This window comes from Salvia splendens, chromosome 5 (assembly GCF_004379255.2).
Source record: "Salvia splendens isolate huo1 chromosome 5, SspV2, whole genome shotgun sequence".
NCBI classification, from domain to species: Eukaryota; Viridiplantae; Streptophyta; class Magnoliopsida; order Lamiales; family Lamiaceae; genus Salvia; species Salvia splendens.
Window position 1 is genome coordinate 19,363,788 of NC_056036.1, and position 6,717 is coordinate 19,370,504.

Here is a 6,717-nt window from a genome sequence, read left to right on the forward strand (position 1 = left end):
AGATTGAATAAAAGACTCTCGGTCCAGAGCGGAAGGAAAAGTTGCTCTGATACCATTCTGTCACTACCGCACTTCCTAAGGATAGAAAGTACGGTGGGTCACGACTAATGGGGGAATAAAGAAGCGGGGAAGAAAGGGGAAACAATCAAGGGGTACGATATGTAGATCAAAAGATGAACTTTATTACCAAATTATAGTCTGAAATAACGAAGCAACAAAGTTCGTAGGAAAAATAGTCCAACAGAATAAAGATAACATAAGAGTTCTAAAACTTGACGTAGCGGAAGCATTTGAGAGTTAGCTACTACTATGTATGAAGACACAATAGCAACTGGAACGTTTATTGAATATGGTCTTGGTCCAATGCTCAACATCCTCCGTCTCCAGTCTACGCTCAACCTGCACATAGGGAAAACATATGCAGGGGCTGAGTACTTGATGCACTCAGTGAACTCATGCCCAAAATACATTTCATCAATAAAGTTATGTCAAGCCACCGTTGAGTGAAACTCGGGTTTTACTTTAAAAAAAAAAAGTCGAGAAACCCTAAAATCATTTCCATCGTAAAACATGGCTGCACAGCCCATCATCATCATCCTCCATCATGTACCATATATGAACCATCATGTGAAACGAGAATGTGGCCACAAACTTGATCACTGGACCGGCCGACCACAAAGGACGGCTCACGATCCCCATCAGTGCACTAGTCTGAGTAGGGACTATCTCCCTAGTCAGACCCGAATTCGTTAAACGTCAAAGTCTAGTAGGACATTATCATAGTAGACAATCAGATAGACAATTCAAAACATAAAATACGGCATGGCATAACATTTAAACCACCCTTATCTCACCATATACACATCATTGCAAATAAAAGAATTTAAGTAATAAAGCCCACCTCAAAAACTTAGTAGTTTCCTTAACAACTTCTCGATCCGACTTTAACGAGCATGCGAACAACCTTTTGAGAAAATTAAAGTACACATAAATCTTAAGAAAGAAAACATTTAGAATGCATGCACTCGTCTTTTATCTCATTTTTTTTTTCAGTTTTCGTGCATTTTCGATTATTCGGCGGCCGCCCAAGGCTTTAATTATTTTCCTCACCTTATACCTCCAATTAAATTTTTAGTGGAGCCCAAAGAATTAGCCCAAATTAATATATATATATCTCAAATCCTTGTTTCTCCTTAATCCATTAACAAGGCCCAAAAAGAAAAAAAAGAGCCCAACTATACTCCCATCCTCCACGTCTCTCCCTCTTTCTCCCTATCTCTTTAGCTTCTTCTCTCTCTCTCATTTCTTCTACCCCCTTTTTTTTCATTCTCGTCGCCTCCTCTCTTTTCGTCGGAGCCGCCGGCGCGGTGAGGGGTTCCAGCCGCCGATCCACTGCTGCTGCCGGTGCATTGCAGAGGTTACGCCCTTCCGTCGCCCGACACCGCCGCTGCCGTCGAGCTCCTCTGCCGCTCCAGCCTTCTTCGCCAGCCACCGTCGACGTCAGCAGCGCCCAGCCACCGTCGACATCAGCAGCGAGCCGTCGATGGTCGGACAGCCCAGGAACGTCCCCACCGCTAACCCGAACAGCCTCGAACAACTCCCCAACCGACCTCGATTTATCCCGAAAGACAAGGCTTTTACAAGGTTATGTTTCTTTCGCATTTCCCGATTAAACTCAGCGGGGTTAAATTCCGGTGTTCGGTTCGTTATTGATTGCGTTGTTTGATTGGTGATACTTGTTGATTGAATTATGTGGGGAGTGATGGATGATAATATGTTGTGAGCAAAAAGCTAAAAAAAATTCGTGCTTTGGAAATGGGTAGAGATTATACCTCGGTGAAAAAAAATGGTAGCAACTTCTTCTACCTCTCCCTCTCCCTCTCTTGGCTCTCTCTCCCTCTCGGCTCTCTCCCCCTCTCTCTCTCTTTGTTCTTGTTGCAAAGTGTGTATTGTGAGGAGAGAAGTGAAGGGATTGATATGTTTAAATGGTGTGTCCTTTGGTTGTAGGATTGAATGAGGGAGGTGGAAGAGTTGAAAGATGGAGGGTCTCCTTAGAGGAAGGAACCGGCGCTGGGGAAGAAAGAAGAATTTTGGACTTGCACCAACAAATTCTAGGAATGAATTGGGCCCAAAGATATCTCTTTTAATTTAATAGCCCCAAAGCCAAATTGTAAAATAAAACATTGGACTTTGATTTATATTTATTTGGGTCGGCCCAAGTTCTTATATTTATTTTTGTTCGTTTTCTTTCGTTTAGACAAATATTTATTTGTCTCGTAGTAACTTGGTGTTATTCCAAGTACTATAAAAGTACGGGCGTTACAAGCGAGTTAGTGGAATGTGGGACATACTTACCTTTTATGGTACATCTGAAGTGAGACTCTTATTGTGGGACAAACTAAAATGGCAAAGTGTGACTCTTATTGTGGGACAGAGGGAGTACCTAAATACTACCTCTGTCCTACAATAAGAGTCTGTTTGATAAGAAAGGTGGGATATACAAAGATATGTGAACTAAGATATGTAATATGGGCTTTGTGTTAATATATGGCCTGAAACAGTTTTTACGTTGTTTGGTAGGCTAGATATTATCTAAACTCATGTATTAGATAATACATGGATTGACATAATTGCCCTTCTTTTAAATTGTGTAGTATGTGTAATTAACCCTATATGAAAGAAAGAAAAATGCCTAAAGAAGCAAAGCAAAACCCATTGTGAATCCAAAATCAGAATCATTTGAAGAGCAGTTTGTTTGGAAAATCAAATATGTTCATATCAACCACAACACAATACCATCACTACTTTAGAGAATCAAAGAGAATAATCATTTGAACCATTTGAATGCAAAAAACCAAAGAGAAAATTTGAAATACAACAAAATCATCTCTGCCATATCTTTCATCAACAAGAAATTGAAGAAGAAAAATAGGTGTCTCAAAGAATCAAGGAGAAATATCAGTTTAACCATATGAACAAATGTTGAAGGCTAACACACAAGAACATATGTGCCCAAATTTTTCATCGACAAGAAAAAAAAACAAAGAAACTCTCGTTCAGATTTTAGAACCATATTCATCGAATCGTAAAAACCATGGGAGAAACCCATCCCACATTCGAACCAACATCGGAGCGAATCACAAGAATTTTGTCAGCCACGGTAGAAACCCAAGCCATTAATCGACGTCAGCCAGTGATATTTCTCTCCCTCTGTCTCTTTCTCGTTTGCTGCCATGTTGTCACGACCACCCAAACTAGGGGTACTACAAACGAGGCGATCGTGACCACGGGATAACATTAAAAACAACATTTAAGAATAACATTTTATATGAAAACTTCATTAGCTTAAAGGAATAATATTTTAGTTCATTAAAAGTTTAGACAACAAATTTTTAGTTTAAAGAAACTTAATGTTATAAATTAATTATTAATTAGCAACGACTTATGGCAAAGGATTTTTCAAAAGAAGCAGCGGAGAAAATAAATATTAAAATCCAATTAACTTCCAAAAGAAAACATTTGGTTTAGTTCACGAAAAACCATTTCAGAGTAACAGGGTAAACATCAGATTAACGCCTAACACAATCAAACATGCTCAAACACAGTACAAAACAGAATAAAGTCTTGAGGCATAGTTAAAAAATATAGCAGCGGAAATAAGGTTTAAAGAGAGTCAAGGATGACGTCTATGTATGAAGACACAACGCATCCAAAGTTCCTAGGCCAACTCAACATCCACCGCAACATCCCGCTCAACCTGCACATAGGGAAAAACATATGCAGGGCTGAGTACTTGTTGTACTCAATGGGCTCATGCCGAAAACATTTATACAGTTATGTCATCCATACCAGTGATCTCGAGTTTTATACGTAGTAAAGAAATATCATCGAGAACACAAAAACATTTCAAGTCTGGCCAGACAATTTATCTCCCCACTTTTCACATCATTCCATCAATCACAATCATCATATCACAGTGCGACGAAAGTGTGGCCACACTATTCGCCCACGAGACCGGCCGACTAGCAAGGACAGCTCACGATCCCACCAGTGTACACAGCCTGATAGGGTTTGCGGCCCTACTCAAACCCGAATTCATTTCACAACACAACCATATAGCCTAACGGAGCAAGCTCAGACGAACTAGGCATCAGACAACAATCTCACAAACAAAAACATGGCATGACATAACAGTTAAACCACCCTTATAACACCACGTAATATTTTCGGAAAATAAAGAGGTTTGAAAAGAAAGCCCACCTCGTTGGTTTAATCAATTCAATATCCACTTAAGGAAACCCTCGTTCCTTGTGCTCACGTACACACAATAACCCTTGCCAATCATCACAACACAAATCAGTCTTCCATAAATTCACATTACCATGCATGTCCTATCGTTCCTTTTATCATTCCCTTAAATTACCCATCCCAACATTCATCAACCTAAGGAACAACATGCCATAATATTTCTCAACGTGTCACACATAATCACGTCACAGAATATCTTCCCAAATCGTACATGCATCATATAATTCATTAAAACTTGGCAACAAGTGATATTTCCACATAACAACAAATCTGGCAGAACTGCGCGGTTTGTTTGTAAAAATCACCAAAAATCCATCCGACCTCATATGAAGATAAAATTTGGTCAAAACACAGTAGACACATTCAAGTTCATCCAGTTAAAATTTCTCACTCAAATCATGTCGATTGGTCAGTCAAAACATTAATACAACTCTCGGGTTGGAACATAAAAATTATGGCAGCACTGCGCAGTTCATTTGAAAAATTCACTAAATATTCATCCGATGCCCAATGAGGCTAAAATTTTCAAAAAACACAGAACACACTTCGAATTTCATCCAGTTCAAAATTCACATCAAAATGAGGCAATTTAGTCGGTCAAATAGAAAACGAAACCTTCTGGGCGAGAATACAAGTTTGTGGCAGAATTGCGCAGTCGACTTAAACAATTTATTAAAAATTCATCTTTCATCAAAAGGGGCTGAAATTTACACACCACACAGAAAACACCTTAAAGTGTACTCAGTTAAAAATTCGAACCAAAATAAGATCCTTTGCTCAGTCAAACACACGTCAGAATCCACTGTCCGAACACCACAGTTTTTAGGTCTCAAAATTTCGAAATTAGGGTTTCTTCCTCATTCAACCAAACAAAATTTTTCATGCTTCCCACACACAAACATGCTTCAAAAGGTTCTCACAATCATGTTCTCATATAACCACACATCATTCACCAATGAATCATTCAAACTTTACACATATTCATTCACAATCGCATATTCACAGTTTTTCTCATACAAACACAAATTCCCACCGATTAATTTTGCGATCTGTGATTCCTACACTCACTATATGCATGAATGAATCAAGAATAAGGTTTCAATGGAGAAGATGAGGAAAAGATTTAGTTATACCTTCTTGAATCGAAAACCAAACGGTAGAAGCAAAGATTGATGCGATTCGTCGGGAACTCTTGAAAATAAAACTTCAATGGATGCAAGAACAAGGATGAAAGAAATTTTGGAGAGATTGAAGAGAGGGAGGAGAGGTGAGGCACGAAAATTATGAGGGAGAATGGGGGCTAGGGTTTAGTTTAGGTGATTATATAGTCATAGGTTTAATCCCATTAATTAATTAATTAATTAATTATGGAGGAATAAATTAGAGGCCAATAAATATAATCCCACAATTAAAAAGAAGGCAAAATTTTGAAAATTAGGTTAATAAATTCAATAAGGAATTTATTTGGTATTTACTTGGAGAGAAATAGATTCACAATTTAGGAAATAAGTCAATGAATATTCCATAAACAAGGGAACAAAGTAAATTAAATCTCCAAGTAGGAAATAATGAGGGAAGGGGCGAAAATCTTGATGGTGTGGACAAGGAAATTATTCAAATCCTCAATTAAATAGAATAGGATTTAAATTTGGTAATTTCTTTATAGGAAAAGACTCTCATAAAATAGGCAGCAATAAAATAGATTTCCCCCAAGGAAATTAAGCTAAAAAAAGTGTGGGATGGAGACACAATAGAAGGAAAATATTCACATCCCCAATTAATTTGGCTTAGGTATTAATTTGGTATTGAATAAAGGGAATTCCACAAAATAGGAAATAAATATATTCTCCTCTACAAATAGGGGGCCGAAAATGGGCTTAATTAGCCACAATGAAATAATGCAACTCTTAATTTAATTGGGGTGAGGGAATAAAATGTGGCAAGATTTAATTGGATTTAAAATAAATGAAGGAATCAACAAGGTACCAATTTTATCAAAGAAACTAATTCATCCTCTTAATTCAAGTAGAGGATATCCGAAACTCACAAAAATAATAGGTTAGAGTTCGAGTTTCATGTAGCACAATTTAGAGATAATTTGATTTGGATTTAATTTGGATGAATATCGCAAAACAATTAATTAAATCCAAGAAAATTTCCAATAATTGGAGGGGCCGACAATAGCCACTTTATTTGGCTAGAACAAGATGCATGATCTTTATTTAAATTGATTCCCCACATTAAATATAACTAGCACTTCATTCCAATTTCCCCATGACGATTTATTCCACATAATCAAATTCAATCACATAACAACAATTTAAATTTCATAAATGAAATTTCCAATCGACATATCTTAAATAAAAGTCACAAAATTTGGGATGTTACATCCTTCCCCTCTAAACAGAA

General features: G+C 37.5%; 1 long non-coding RNA gene across 1 annotated transcript; it reads left to right on the forward strand.

Annotated features, from left to right (window-relative positions):
• Positions 1–1,062: 1,062 nt before the first annotated feature.
• LOC121802388 lies at positions 1,063–2,232 on the forward strand. Its single transcript, XR_006050772.1, has 2 exons — positions 1,063–1,644; positions 2,008–2,232. It is a non-coding gene; the product is annotated as an uncharacterized LOC121802388 (long non-coding RNA).
• The last annotated feature ends 4,485 nt before the right edge of the window (positions 2,233–6,717 follow it).